General features: G+C 53.0%; 1 long non-coding RNA gene across 1 annotated transcript in view; it reads right to left on the bottom strand.

Moving 5' to 3' along the window:
* Positions 1 to 15,698, bottom strand: part of LOC310906530 — a 101,297-nt gene extending 85,599 nt beyond the window's left edge. The window contains exon 1 of the long non-coding RNA XR_014589414.1: positions 15,495 to 15,698. This is a non-coding gene — a long non-coding RNA (uncharacterized lncRNA). The remainder of the gene's footprint in view (positions 1 to 15,494) is intronic.
* Between the last annotated feature and the right edge of the window lie 232 nt (positions 15,699 to 15,930).

Here is a 15,930-nt window from a genome sequence, read left to right as displayed (position 1 = left end):
CCCTGTGGGGAAACTGAGGCACAAGGCAGAGTGGCTGCTCTCCAGAAATTCCATAAAATGCTCATGGATGGCAGATCCCCTTCAGGAAAGGGGTTTGTTTGGTGTCCTGCTCCCACCCAGGGACACAACAAGATTAATTCTTCCTCAGAATTAACAGAACTCCTTAAAATGTTTAAAATTCCGTAATTAGAATCTTGGAATCGTGGAATCCCAGACTGGTTTGGGTTGGAAGGGACCTCAAAGCTCATCCATTTCTACCCCTCCCACTAGCCCAGGTTGCTCCAAGCCCTGTCCAACGTGGCCTTAGCCAGATCCTGGCTGGATAATGGTGCCCAGCCAGTCTGGGGGTGTAGTGTCCCCTTGAGCAGCCCAGCCCCAGGCCAGGGAGGGGGTGCTGAGCCAGGGGGGCTCCGGGAAAGCTCCTCCTGTGCTCCAATCAGAGGTTTCCCCAGGGAGTTTGTGGGTCAGGGTGGTTTGGGGGGATCCACAGCCCCAAGCGATTGTGTTGGGGAGCACAAAACTGTCCAGACTGAGCTCCAGGGACTGAAAGGCACAAAATTCACCCAGGATCTGCTGTCACCCCAGCAGCTCAGGTTTGTCACAAGTCCCTCCCAAGCAGGCCCTGAGTGAGGCTCTGGAGGCACCAGCACAGCCCCAGGAAGGGCCTTTTCCTTTCTCTTTGGGATGTGGGAGCTCCCTGGGGAATCCTCTGTGCTGGTCCATACCCAGGGGACCACAGAGCTTTGGGGGATGCAGAAGGACCAAACAATTTTCTGTTGACACAAACAGCAGCAAATCCACTTTTTCCAGGCAGGGAAACTGAGGCACAGATTAAAGAGGGGAGGGAAGAAAAGCAAGAGTGAGTGGGGCACAGCTGGTTTGTTCTCCCAGGACCCCCCACCTGCCAGGGGACCCTGCTGCTCCCATCAGTGACTGGGGTTTCCAGCAGAGGTGCCACGTTTGGCTGCTCCAAGCCCAGCCCTGGTCTGGGATGTGGGTTTGGTGCTGAGCTCTGCTGATCTGGGATTTATCCACCCCCAGAGGTAAAACCCAGGCTGGGTCCTGGTGGGGTCCTGGAGTGATGGGAGGCAGAGGGAGCAGAGCAGGGCTGGGGGATGAGCTGTCCCTACACTACAAGGTTCAGTTTGCCCCAAACACGAGGCTGGAGCCAGAGAGCAGCTGCTCCCCCTTGGGGATGAGGGTAAAACCATGTTTGCCAGGTGTGGTAACCCCAACCCTAACCCTACCCCTAACCCTGACCCTAACCCTAACCCTAACCCTAACCCTAACCCTAACCCTAACCCTAACCCTACCCCTAACCCTAACCCTAACCCCAACCTTAACCCTAACCCTAACCCTACCCCTAACCCTAACCCTAACCCTAACCCTAACCCTAACCCTAACCCTAACCCCAACCTTAACCCTAACCCTAACCCTACCCCTAACCCTAACCCTACCCCTAACCCTAACCCTAACCCTAACCCTAACCCTAACCCCAACCTTAACCCTAACCCTAACCCTAACCCTAACCCTAACCCTAACCCTAACCCTAACCCTACCCCTAACCCTGACCCTAACCCTAACCCTAACCCTAACCCTAACCCTACCCCTAACCCTAACCCTAACCCTAACCCCAACCCTAACCCCAACCCTAACCCTACCCCTAACCCTAACCCTACCCCTAACCCTAACCCTAACCCTAACCCTAACCCTAACCCTAACCCTACCCCTAACCCTAACCCTAACCCTAACCCCAACCTTAACCCTAACCCTAACCCTACCCCTAACCCTAACCCTACCCCTAACCCTAACCCTAACCCTAACCCTAACCCTAACCCTAACCCTAACCCCAACCCTAACCCCAACCCTAACCCTAACCCTACCCCTAACCCTACCCCTAACCCTAACCCCTAACCCTAACCCTAACCCTAACCCTAACCCTAACCCTAACCCCGACCCTAACCCTAACCCTAACCCTAACCCTAACCCTAACCCCGACCCCAACCCTAACCTTGCACTCCCGTCCCCTGTTGGAATTCTGGAAACTTGGATTTGGGATTTTAGTGTATAGTAATACATGTGAGTCAAGATGGAGGATTTTGGGTGTTGTCTGAGTTCTTCTTCTTCACCTTCTTCTTTCTTCTCCTTCATGGGTTTGGGTGGTTTTAATTGGGTAAAAAAGTTCTGCATTGCAGGCCTTGAGTGGTCATTATTGAGTCAGAAATATAAATAATACAGGTGTCACCTCATTATTGGGTAATTAACACTTAAATAGCCTTGGAACGAGTTAGAAGTTTCCATTTTGCCTTTGTTCTCTAACTTGCTGATTAGAGCTCACAGCTCCTGAGTCTGTGAATAGATAAGAGACAATAAACATCCAAGTCTGAACTCAACATCTGCATTTCCCGTGTCTTAATCCTGACCTCGGCAGAGAAAAAGAAACCAAAACTGCAACAGTCCCCGAAAATCCCTGCCCCAAATTTCCTTGTCCTGCACTGTCCCAGCCCCACTCCAGGGAACCTCCTCCCTGCCCAGGGGGTCCATCTCTGCTCTGAACCCCGTTAATCCCTCTGTGATTTCTGGCTGTGCCCCCAGCCCCAGCTCTGACTGTTCCAGCAGTGAGAGCCCCAGCCCCAGTTAATCCCTCTGTGATTTGTGGCTGTGCCCCCAGCCCCTGCTGTCCTGGGACACCTGGGCACAAAAGGAGCTGAGAAAAGGCTCTTCCCACTGTCCCCTCCCCACTGTCCCTTCCCCACTGTCCCTTCCCACTGTCCCCTTCCCACTGTCCCCTCCCCACTGTCCCTTCCCCACTGTCCCTTCCCACTGTCCCCTTCCCACTGTCCCCTCCCCACTGTCCCTTCCCCACTGTCCCCTCCCCACTGTCCCTTCCCCACTGTCCCCTTCCCTGCTGTCCCTTCCCCCTGTCCCTTCCCACTGTCCCCTCCCCACTGTCCCTTCCCCACTGTCCCCTCCCCACTGTCCCCTTCCCCACTGTCCCTTCCCCACTGTCCCCTCCCCACTGTCCCTTCCTCACTGTCCCCTCCCCACTGTCCCTTCCCCACTGTCCCTTCCCCCTGTCCCTTCCCACTGTCCCTTCCCCACTGTCCCTTCCCACTGTCCCCTTCCCACTGTCCCCTCTCCACTGTCCCTTCCCACTGTCCCCTCCCCACTGTCCCTCCCCACTGTCCCTTCCCCACTGTCCCTCTCCACTGTCCCTTCCCCACTGTCCCTTCCCCCTGTCCCTTCCCCCCTGTCCCTCCCCACTGTTCCCTCCCCCCTGTCCCTCCCCACTGTCCCTTCCCCACTGTCCCCTCCCCACTGTCCCTTCCCCACTGTCCCTTCCCCACTGTCCCCTCCCCACTGTCCCCTCTCCACTGTCCCCTCTCCACTGTCCCTTCCCCACTGTCCCTTCCCCCTGTCCCTTCCCACTGTCCCCTCCCCACTGTCCCTTCCCCACTGCCCTGCAGCACCCTCTGTCCCTCCCCACTGTCCCCTCCCCACTGTCCCTCCCCACTGTCCCCTCCCCACGGCCCTGCAGCACCCCCTGTCCCTTCCCCACCGTTATAAATGCAACGGCAAAAATCGGATTAACAAAGAAACAATTTATTAATAAAACAATCCCAGTCACCGACAAAGAGAGAAACCACAAACAGGACGGGCAGCGCAGCGCCGGGTGGACAGGGGTCTGCACCCCAAGGTACAGATTTCCCAAATCCACACGGAGCGGATCAGCCCGGGGTTTTATAGGGGTTTTGGTGTCCCGAGGCAAAACAGGTGCGGGAAATAGTCCAGCAAATAGTCCAAATACATCTTTGGATGGGTTTCCCAGATTTGTCGAACTTTGCAAATTGTATTCCGGGAAGGTCCTTTCACATGGGGATGGAGCTCGCTGGTCCATGTGTAGTCTCCGGCGAAGAATTCCTCTTCATTGGGGAGGAATTTCTCTGTCTGGGTACAATGCTGATTCTTATCTGGGTTGGGCAGTGTCTTTGTCCATCCTGGTGGCTCCTGTCCTGCTCTTTGTCTCGGGCTGGGGAGCAGGTGCTGTATGGGCAGCCACTTGGCGAGAGAGGAATTCTTTTAAAACAGACTGTACCTTTTCACATTTTATATTAACACCAATCTAACATATATTTCTATATTTTTCATCACGAATTTTTACCCCAATGTCACATTTATCACATCCACTGTCCCCTCCCCACTGTCCCTTCCCCATGGCCCTGCAGCACCCCCTGTCCCTTCCCCACTGTCCCCTCCCCACTGTCCCCTCCCCACTGCCCTGCAGCACCAGCACAGGCCCTGCAAAGCTGGGCAAGGCTCAGGAGGAAGGGAAGGGGCACAGCACAAGTTCAGGGCAATCAGAAATGATCTCTGGCTGTTCCTGTCTCTCAGGGTGAGGCTGAACTGGAGTTGTGCTGCTTTAACTGGCCAGGGCAGATGCTGCTGCCTGAGGATGACCTTCTTCTCCTCCTCCTCCTCCTTCCCCTCTGTGTGACATGTGATGGTTTGTAGAGGTGTCTGTCTCTGCCTGGGCCAGCCCTGACTCCTCCACAGGGAAGGGTTTGGTACCAGGATGAACCTCACCCACCCCTGGGAGTTCTTGTCTTGCCTGAAGGAGTGAAGCAACGACAGCAGGAGAAAAGAGGAGGCTGTTCTGGGTTAACTCTGGCTTTATTCATCAGGGGATCTGCCCCAGCAGAAGCAGCAGGAAAAAAGTGGGAAACCCCCCCAATGCAACACCTTTTATTGGGGGAGGAACTCAGGGATGGGTTTAACTGGGGACAAATCAGGTAAATCCAGGTAAATGACACACATTGTGACAAATCAATAACTCAGGTGGGGAGACAGCCAAAGTCTTGTCCAGTCACTTGGGGTCCTCACTGGAACTTTCCAGACTTTTGGGAGAGACCCCAAAGCGACAGACAAGGCCCAGGGGCTGGAAAACTTCTGACTGACACATAACTGGGGTTGGGGTGAAACCAGTGAGGGTGGAACAAATGGGGCAAACCATTACAACTTATAAAAATGAACTTAATACAAGGAACAAATACATACATAAAACTGATAAAACCACACCACTACAATGGTTGTTGCAGAGCTTCCCGAGGGTGGAGAAACTCCCCAGAGGTTAAAACAGCAGCTTAGTGCAGGGCCAGGGAACAGCTGGACTGATGGTGGCTGGGGGGAGACCAGGACCTGGAAAATCCCAGTTCTGGAGAGGGGACAGAGGGGGACCAGTGTAGAAATTTCTGTGGATGGCAGGGACAAGGAGCTCTGCAGAGCTGAGATGTTCTAGAAACACGGGGGTTTATTATTCCAAGGGTGGTGGGTAAAGAGGGCTTTGCCTTCAGCCACCAGCCTGGGCTGGAGCAAAGCCCTAAAGAGAGAATGGGGAGAGAGAGAGAGAAGAGAGCTCAGGGGGAAAAACGGGGCAGGAGCAGGGGAAAAACGTGGGGAGAAAACAGGAGCAAGTGAGGTGAGAGAGAGGAGAGGGGATGGGCCAAGAGAGGTGAGGGAAGAGGGTGAGAGGGCCAGAGGAGAGAGGTGAGGGCAAAAGGGAGGAGAGCCAGGACAAGAGAGCGATCCTCTTGTTCCAATCCATTCTATCTCTTTTTGTGCTGAATATTCTAATTTACAGTGACCAACCGGCGTGAGATACAAAACCTACAGACTTTGCCTGCAGCCTGTGAGAACTACTACATCACCATGTCATTTTATATTCTAAACTCTACAGACTCCTTTCTCATGCCCTTGTTCCCGGATGTCTCTGCCAAGGTGGAAAGGCAACATTCTTGTCTTTTGTTTTCCTGTCTCCAGCTCATCCCCGTCTTCCTGCCTGCCATGCTCACATCTCCAAACTGGCTTTCATTCCTATTTCACTCACAGGTTTTATATCTGCAGTATTTCTTACCATGCAGTCATATCCATAAGCCCTTCCTGTCCCCTCTTTCCCAACATTGTGCAAGGACCTTTAAGGCCACCCCATCCCACCCCATCCCATCCCATCCCATCCCATCCCAACCCCTGCAGTGCCAATGGCCTGTCCCCAAGTGCCACCTCTCAGGCCATCTCTGTCTGGGACATCCTGGCAGGGCCTGTCTATGGGAATTCACGAGAGTGAGACAGACTTAATTATATATCTAGTCTGGTGACTGGGATGCCCTGGAAAGAACAAACAGAACTTTGAGCTCATGAGAAGGTGGGATTAGAAACCTGCTCAAGAGAAGAAGATTCAATCAACCCTCTACATGGATATGTTGAAAAATGTATGAGTTGTTTGTATGATCCTTTAACCTAATTGTTGTAGTAGACATTATTAACCTCACTGAAATGGTGTATAAGTGCTTGGAAAACCTGAGTAAAACCGGATTCTGATCATGGTCAGTCTCCCCATCTCTCCTTCAATCACCGATACCTGTGCACAGGTGAGACCCCTGTGCTCCCCTCGGAGCTGTCCTCACACCCTGTCCCGTGGGAAGGAGCTTTGGGACATACCAAAGGCTCCCCAGGCTCCCAAAGGAGTGAGACAATTCCCCAGGAGAGCCCCTGGGTCCCCAAACAGCCTCTGCCTGAGGAGCCCCAGGTCTCTGGCACTGAGGAGCAACTCCTGGGCTTTTCCCTGTGCCCAGACCCTCCCCAGGGAGCTGCAGTGGCCGGGCTGGGACAGGCAGAGCCGGGTGAGATCCTGGAGCAGCAGCTCCTGTGGGTGCTCAGGAGCCTCGGCTGAGCCTCTGCCTCAGTGGGAGCCCCCAGGGCAGACGGGGAGCCCCGAGGGAAACTGGGGAGCCCCAAAGGTAACTGGGAGCCCCAAAAGTAACTGGGAGCCCTGAGAGTAACTGGGGAGCCTCAAAGGTAACTGGGAGCCCTCAGGACAACTGGGGAGCCCCGAGAACAAATGGGGATCCCCAAGAGTAACTGGGAGCCCCCAGGACAACTGGGGAGCCCCGAGAACAAATGGGGATCCCCAAGAGTAACTGGGAGCCCCCAGGGTAACTGGGGAGCCCCGAGGGTAACTGGGGAGCCTGGGGACAACTGGGGAGCCCCAAGAACAATTTGGGATCCCTTGTTTTTCACGCCCAAGAGTAACTGGGAGCCCCCAGGACAACTGGGGATCCCCAAGAGTAACTGGGGAGCCCTCAGGGTAATTGGGGATCCTCAAGAGTAACTGGGGAGCCCCAAGAGTAACTGGCACCCCCCAGGGTAACTGGTGAGCCTCAAGGACAACTGGGGAGCCCCAGGGGTAACTGGGGAGCCCCATGAATAATTGGGGATCGCCAAGAGTAACTGGGAACCCCCAGGGTAACTGAGGAGCCCTGAATGTAACTGGGGAGCCCCAGGGGTAACTGGGGAGCCTGGGGACAACTGGGGAGCCCCCAGGGTAACTGGGAGCCCCAAAGATAACTGGGAGCCCCCAGGACAGCTGTGCAGCCCGGGGACACGGGCAGGGCCGCAGCCGGAGCCGTCCTGTCCCCGAGGAAGGAGCGGAGCGGGTCCTGCAGGGCCCCCGCCCCCGCCCCGGCCGGAGCTGCCCCAGCGCGGGCGGCGAGCGCGGCTCGATGGTTCCCCCTGCCGGGACACCGGGACACCGGGACACCGGGACACCGGGACACCGGGACACCGGGACCGGGCGGGGGATGCGGGATGAGCGATGGGAGATGTGGGATATGGTATGTGGGATGCGGGATTGTGGGATGTGGAATGCGGGATATGAGATGTGGAATGTGGGATTGTGGGATGCGGGATATGAGATGTGGGATGTGGGATTGTGGGATGCGGGATATGAGATGTGGAATGTGGGATTGTGGGATGCGGGATATGAGATGTGGGATGAGGGATGTGGGATGTGGAATGCGGGATGTGGGATACGGGATTGCGGGATGCGGGAATGTGGGATGCAGGATATGAGATGTGAGATGCGGGATGAGGGATGCGGGATGGGGGATGAGGGATGTGGGATTGTAGGATGCGGTATGTGGGATGTGGGATGCGGGATTGTGGGATGTGGATGCAGGATATGAGATGTGGGATGAGGAATGCGGGAGGAGGGATGCGGGATGTGGAATGTGGATGCAGGTTGCAGATGTGGGATGTGGGATGCGGGATGCGAGATGTGGGAGGCGGGATGGGAGATGCGGGATGAGGAATGTGGGATTGTGGAATGCGGGATATGAGATGTGAGATGCGGGATGAGGGATGAAGAATGCGGGATGTGGGACGGGAATGCGGGATATGGGATGCGGGATTGTGGGATGGGAATGCGGGATATGGGATGCGGGATTGTGGGATGGGAATGCGGGATATGGGATGCGGGATTGTGGGATGCAAGACATGAGATGTGAGATGCGGGATGGGAGATGTGGGATGTGGGATGCAGGTTGCAGAGGTGGGATGTGGAATGCGGGATGAGGGATGGGAGATGTGGAATGCGGGATGCAGTATGTGGGATGAGGGATGTGGGATGGGAGATGTGGGATGGGGGATGAGGGATGCAGATTGCAGAAGTGGGATGTGGGATGGGGGATGCAGGATGTGAGATGAGGACACAGGGTGAGGAAGGCAGATGCAGAGGCAGGAGATGGGATGAGATGCAGAATGCAGAGGCAGGAGGCAGATGCAGGGTGTGGCAGAGGCAGGTGCTGTGTGTGGAAAATGCAGATGGGGATCTGGATGTGGATCTGGATGTGGAGGCAGGATGAAGGAAGTGGAGTGGAGATGTGGATGCAGGATGTGGATGTGGAAGTGAATGTGGGATGAAGGAGGTGGGATGAGGATGTGGATGAGGATGTGGATGCAGATATGGATGCAGATGTGGATGTAGGATGAAGGAGGTGAGATGCAGATGTGGATAAGGATGTGGATGCAGGATGAAGGAGACAGGATGCTGATGCAGATGCAGATGAGGATGTCAATAAGGGATGAAGGAGATGGTATGAGGATGCAGGAGGTGGGATGCTGATGCAGATGAGGATGTGGATGTGGGATGAAGGAGGTGGGATGCAGATGTGGAGGAGGATGCGGATGCAGGATGAAGGTTGGATGCTGATGCAGATGCAGATGCAGATGAGGATGAGGATGAGGATGAGGATGAGGGATGCTCCCGTCCCTGCTGCCCCCATCACCCGTGTCCCCCAGCCTGCAGGGGGGACTCCCCAGGTCACCAAGGAGAGGAACCATCTCCACAGGGTCACACAGGTTGCCCCGTGCCAGATGCACCCAGAGGCTCTTGGTGCCGTGTCAGAACCTTCACAGAAAGGTTGTTTCTTCTGTTCCTCTTCCTTTTGTCACATTCCTCCTTTTCCTGGGGCAGGGGGACAGCCCGGAAGCCAAGTCCCCATAAGGGGGTTCTCTCCTGTGTAGTTTCTGCAGAGAAAATTCACCTGGAGATTTTGGCAGGGAACCTCAGCAAAGCCTCTGTCAGAGGCAGGATCCACATGCCTTGGGGAGCCCTGGGGGTATAAATATAAATAAATATAAATATAAATATAAATATAAATAAATAAATATAAATATAAATAAATATAAATAAATATAAATATAAATATAAATATAAATATAAATATAAATATAAATATAAATATAAATATAAATATCACCGCCTCCCTGCCCCAGGAATCACAAAATCATTAAAGTTGCAAAACACCTCCAAGATGGAGAGAGACTGTTTACAAGAGCCTGCAGGGACAGGACACAGGGAATGGCTCCCAGTGCCAGAGGGCAGGGCTGGATGGGATTTGGGCAGGAATTGTTCCCTGGCAGGGTGGGCAGGCCCTGGAATAGAATTCCCAGATTTGCTGTGGCTGCCCCTGGATCCCTGGCAGTGCCCAAGGCCAGGCTGGACACTGGGGACAGTGGGAGGTGTCCCTGCCATGGCAGGGGTGGCTCTGGGTGGGATTTAAGGTCCTTTCCAAGTCTGTGATTCTGCACCAGTCTGGCCCCAGTCCCTCTCCTGTCTGGGGATCAGCAGCTCCAGCTGGCAGGGGAGTGTCACTGTCAGGGACACAAAAAGAGCCACACTCATCCATCAGGTTGAAGTGAGGAAAAGAAGGGGCAGTTTATTATGATTTAGGGTTTTTATAGTATTAGGAATTCGGTCAAGGATTGGTCAATGAGAGGAACACCTCTCTGACCCCAGGGGTCAATCCAGAAGTCCATCACCGAGAGGAATGAAAACAATACACATTGTTTTGAGAGACTCCAAAGGAAAAGATGTAAACAATCATCAGAAGGCTGAGGATTAGGGTGACAGGTGAGAACACTGAGAAACTGCTCTGCTGGCCTGACATGCACAGAACCCCAGGTAGAACCCTGAGCAGAACCCCAGGTGAACCCCAGGTGAACCCCAGGTAAACCCCAGGTAAACCCCAGGAAGGACCCCAGGTAGGACCCCAGGTTCTCCTGCTGGCACAGCACAGATCATCACTCAGCTTCTCTCCATTCCCTTTAAGCTCCTGCATTGGGTGGGAGGTGGGGAGGGCTGGGCTGTGTTGGGAACCTGTCCCTGCTCAGTGTCACCTCTGGTGACACCCGGAGAGCCACGGTGTCCTGGTTTGAAAACAAAACGTGGTTTGAAAGCTCCAAGTCAGAAATGCGATTTAATAAGAAGAAAGGGAAAAAGGTAAAAAATTAAAATAAAATAAATGCAATAACACGAAAGAGCACTGGACACTGGGGACAGTGGGAGGTGTCCCTGCCATGGCAGGGGTGGAAGGAGATGATCCATGAGGTCACTTGCCATCCAAACCATTCCACGATTCCACAATTCTCTGCTCTGCCTTTACCCTTGTCCCTGGGAGCCCCGGGCAGGCCAATGGCAAACCCATCTCGTGGTGGGGCTCACACTTCACCCAACCTGCCTGGGATGATCCATCAGGCAGAAATCCCACCCCGGGGTGGGTCCTCCCTCCTTGTCAGCCCCTCTGCAGACCCACAGAGCTGCTCCTCGCAGCTGCCAATCCCCGGGAGCTCATTTGCTTTGCTGGTTAATCTTTAACTCCCCTTTGTGCCCACAAGAATAGCTGTTCTCCCTGATAACCCCTGCCTGATCCCTGCGGGCTCAGCTCCCTAATTAACTGATGGAAATTGCTGATATGCCTGGCACAATAGCAGTGGGTACCCAGCGCTCTGCTGCAGAATTTCAGAGTTTATTGAGGTATTTATTCATTGTTTTTTTAGCAGAGAAAGCAGGCACAGCCTCGTTCTCCATTAGACGTTTTCTGTGGGAGGGAAATCAATGGAGGAAATGATGCTTGGTTCAAATATTTGTGTGGTGACATCACCCAGGGTTTGGGCATTTCTCCAGATCATCCACATCAGGTGTGGGATGCACAGAGCCACGTCTGGCTGTGGAAATGGCACACACAGAGCCATGGAACCCTGGAATGGTTTGGATTGGAAGAGACCTTGAAGGCCACAGAATCAGAGAATCAGAGAATAAAATCCCCGAGGCTGGAAAAGCCCCCCCAGAACATCTCACCTTGTCCCCAGGGCAGAGACCCCCACAGAGCTGGTGCTGCTGCAGCCCCTTATCAGCTCTCTGGACCCCACCCAGCCCTTATCAGCTCAGCTGCTCATTTGGACACAACTTCTCCATTTTATTTTATTCCATCACTTTCTTTGATGGTTTTTTCAAGAGTTTTTTCCTTTCTAAGATGAAATTTCGTCTATTCCCTCTTTGCTTGTCAGGGGCAGATCCCAATCCAGGGGTTGTCACAAAACCAGGGAATTGTGAGGATTTGGGAAGAAATGGGTGAGATTTGAGTCAGGATGGTTTTCACATTTCTTATCCTTTCAAATGATTCCCTGGGAATTGTCCCCAGCCCTGTGCCCACCTTGTCCTCAGGGCAGAGCTCTGAGTGCCACCTCCAGGTGACACCTCCAGGGATGGGCACTCCAAAGCTCCCTGGGCAGCCCCTGCCAAGGCCTGAGCCCCCTTTCCATGAGGAAATTCCTGCTGCTGGCCAAGCTGAGCCTGCCCTGGCCCAGCCTGAGCCTCTGATTATCGTGACAATTCACAGCCCTCAGGTATTTTATCTCCCCAGTCTGGGCAGTTGTTCCAGCTGGCACCAGGGGAAGAGTTTGCCCTTCAGTTTGTGACGTGATTTCTGCTGTCCTGTGTCACCCCTGGAGCCTGTGAGGCTCCAGCACCACTGGAGCCATCAGGACAGAGCCCAGCTCATGCCATGGCTCTGGTGTCACATTTGGCTTCCTGGTGGTCCAGGACTGACACGATTTTTGCTCTGTCCACATCTGGATTCATCACGATGGGCCCAGCAGCAGAGGTTGGCCATGAGGACGTCAGCAGTGGGAGAAGAGTTTTTCACAGATTTGTGACTCTCAGACAGGCTGATCACCGGGGACTGGCACAGCACAGGAGTGGGAGGTGCTGCTGTTCAAGGCCCTGGTCCCCAGTGGTGGATGTGATAAATGTGACATCAGGTAAAAATTCGTGATAAAAGAATATAGCAATATATGTTAGATTGGTGTTAATATAAAACACGAAAAGAGTACAGTCCGTAGAAACTATTCCCCAGCCAGGTTTCCACCGTCCTCAGTCCTGGGACAAAAAGAGCAGGACAGGAGCCATCAAAAGAAACAAAGACACTGCCCAACCCAGATAAGAATCGGCATCGCACCCAGACAGAGGAATTCCTCCCCGATGAAGAGGAATTCTCCGCCAGGGAATACACATTGAAATAACCATGGGCCAGGAATACACATTGAAATAACCATGGACCAGCTCCATCCCCATATGAAAGGACCTTCCCGGAATACAATTTGCAAAGTCCGACAAATCCGGGAAACCCATCCAAAGATGTATTTGGACTATTTGCTGGACTATTCCCCACACCTGTTTCACCTCGGGACACAAAAACCCCTATAAAACCCCGGGCTGATCCGCTCCGTGTGGATTTGGGAAATCTGTACCTTGGGGTGCAGACCCCTGTCCACCCAGCGCTGCGCTGCCCGTCCTGTTTGTGGTTTTCTCTTTGTCGGTGATTGGGATTGTTTTATTAATAAATTGTTTCTTCGTTAATCTGATTTTTGCCGTTGCATTTATAACAGTGGAGAAAGTGTGGATGGAATACATCTCATTGGGGTCAGAGCAGGGGGATGGGAAATAAAACCCCCACGGCCCTTCCAGCACCTGCAGCCCATCAGTGTCTGCTGCACGGGGTGACCCATTCCCAGGGCCTGGACACGGAACCACCAGTGTGGAACTGCTGGGAGACCATTCCTGCAGAGCCTGGAGCCCCAGAGATCCCCCAGAGATCCCCACAGCCACCCCTGCAAGGTCTGCTGGTACCCACCAGGACCCCGGGCCCTTTCCCCTTCTCCTTTCTGCTCAGACAATCCTCATCTGCAATAAAAGCACCAATTATAATGAAATTTAACCCAAAATCTGCGGGACAGGTCTGCTCAGGCCCAAAGCAACATCACAGTCAGTCCTCAGGCACTGGTTTATTCCTGCTAATTGCATTTAATGACCACAACGAGCTGTTGTGACTCAGCTGAGTGTTTGGGTTCTGTGGGACTGACTTTCCAAGCACAGCACTGTCGTGGTTTTAAAGCAAAACGAGTGAGAGGCTCCAAGTCAGAAATACAATTTAATAAGAAGAAAGGTAAAAAGGCAAAAAAAAATAAAAAAAATAAAAAAATATATATATATATATATATAAAATAAAAATTTAAAAAATAATAAAAAATAAAATAAAACAAAATAAAATAAAACAAAACAAAATAAAATAAAATAAAATAAAATAAAATAAAATAAAATAAAATAAATGCAGTAACACAAAGGACCCCTGACAGAGTCAGAACACACCCTGAGCAGGGTGGTGGGAGCAGTCCAGGTGAGGTAACACCATTTTGGGGCAGCACCTTCCTGGGACAGCACCTTTTTGGGGCAGCACCATTTTGGGTCCAACTTCTCTGTTCAGGTCTGTGATGATCAAACAACACAAAGGAAGCTCCAGGGCAGGAGAGGGGACAAGGAGTGGCATGAATTCCTCACTGAGAGTAGACCCAGTAAAAAGGGATCTCCCAAAAGAACCCCAAATATCCCATTTCCAGGAGGGCCCAGAAGAACAGCCTGCACTCATTGCTCAGGTGAAGAGCAGGACACCCCACGCCATGGGGGGGAAATTTACCCACAAAAAGTGTCCCCCAAAGCCCAGGCAGTGCCCACCCCACCCTGTTTGGATCAATGCTGAGCCAGGACTGCTGATCTCCTTTCCTCTCCAATCTCTCTCTCACACCCTCCTGCCTCCCTCTTTCATTTATTCTTTTATTTCTATTAATAATGGGGGCAAAATGTGTCCATTTCCACACCAGGCGTGGAGTTGGCCAATGAAACTTGGCGATCTTTGATTTTTTGGGCCCTTCTGGGCTTTTGCCATTCCTTTGTGACCGTGGGCACCTGTGACTCCTGGGTGCTCCCAGAGTGGGCTGTGACACCTGGTAGGGCTGAGTCACGGAACAATAAAACAACAGATTTCAAAGGAAAAAGCAGCTGAGATGAGCACAGAGCGATGCGCTGGGGAGAACACATCAGATGGAAGATGACAGGCTGGTGCCTGACAATTATCTCCCAGGAACAAGCTGTCACTGCTCTGACAATGTTACAACACAGTTCAGTGATCAGCAGTTCCAAAAAAACAAAGCAGATCTTAGAAATTTCCCTGGCAAGGAGCAGGAAACCTGCTCAGGACAGTGCAGGGCATCTGGAACTGCCCCAGCCCTGTGCCTCGAGGGGCAAAACTCCTCTTGTGGAGGGAGCAGAGGTGGAAAAGGGTCAGGAGTGTGTGTGGGAAGATCTGCTCAGTGACATCTCCATGTGAGGGGTCAGAGGTTGTTTTGTCCCTGCCAGGAGGGAACAGGGACAGGAGGAGAGGGAATGGCCCCAGGCTGGGCCAGGGGAGGCTCAGCTTGGCCAGCAGCAGGAATTTCCCCATGGAAAGGGGGCTCAGGCCTTGGCAGGGGCTGCCCAGGGAGCTTTGGAGTGCCCATCTATCCTGGGTTGCAGTGTAGGATGTACACAAAGTATTTATTCCATCACCATCGTCATGAACTGTTAAAACCAAGTGGGGCAGTGCTCTAGTGTTGGGCTGTCTTCTGCTCATGGCCCATCAATGCCTTGCCCAGGACTCACAGGGAACTCCCTCCAGGAGCTCTCTCTGTTTAATGGGCCATCAAGGAGCCACTGCACGACTCCTCATCCCATTGGGAGATGCTCCCAATGCCCAGGGGGAGGAGCCAAGCATTCCCACCTGGAGAGAATCTGGGATTTGGGACAGGACAAGCAGCCCTGAGCCACTGGATTCCCAGAGGAGCAGAGCTCCCAGACCTTTCTGTGGGATCACTGCTTCAGGAAGAGCCCCTCACCTGGACTGCTCCCCCCACCCTGCTCAGGGTGTGTTCTGACTCTGGCAGTGCTCCTTTGTGTTATTGCATTGATTTTATTTTATTTTATTTTATTTTATTTTATTTTATTTTACCATTTTACCTTTTTACCTTTTTACCTTTTTACCTTTCTTCATATTAAATTATATTTCTGACTTGGAGCCTCTCACTCGTTTTGCTTTCAAACCACAACATAGGGTCAGGGTGAGAGTGAGGGTTAGGGTGAGCGTCAGGTTCAGGTTTAGGGTTAAGGTTAGGGTGTGACCCTGTCGTGCTGTTGGCAGCCCTGCTGGGCAGTTGGTTCCTGCTGTTCCTGTATGGATTCAGGGCAGCCTCACCAGCCCCTGCCCCTCTCCCTGTCCGTGCTGACCTCACACTCTCCGTTTCCCATGGCAGTACCCAAGCTGCTGCCTCTGTTCTGGTACCGAGCCAGGGAGATTTCCTTCAGTTCCTGCCTTACCCAGATCCTGTTCCTGCCTGGTGGGGTCAGTGATCCTGCTGGTCCCTGACTTCTTTGTTGCCATTGGCTTC

This window comes from Zosterops lateralis (genome assembly GCF_965231275.1).
Source record: "Zosterops lateralis genome assembly, chromosome: 2".
Taxonomy (NCBI): domain Eukaryota; kingdom Metazoa; phylum Chordata; class Aves; order Passeriformes; family Zosteropidae; genus Zosterops; species Zosterops lateralis.
The sequence above is the reverse complement of the archived record's forward strand: the minus strand, read 5'-3'. Positions and strand labels throughout refer to the sequence as shown.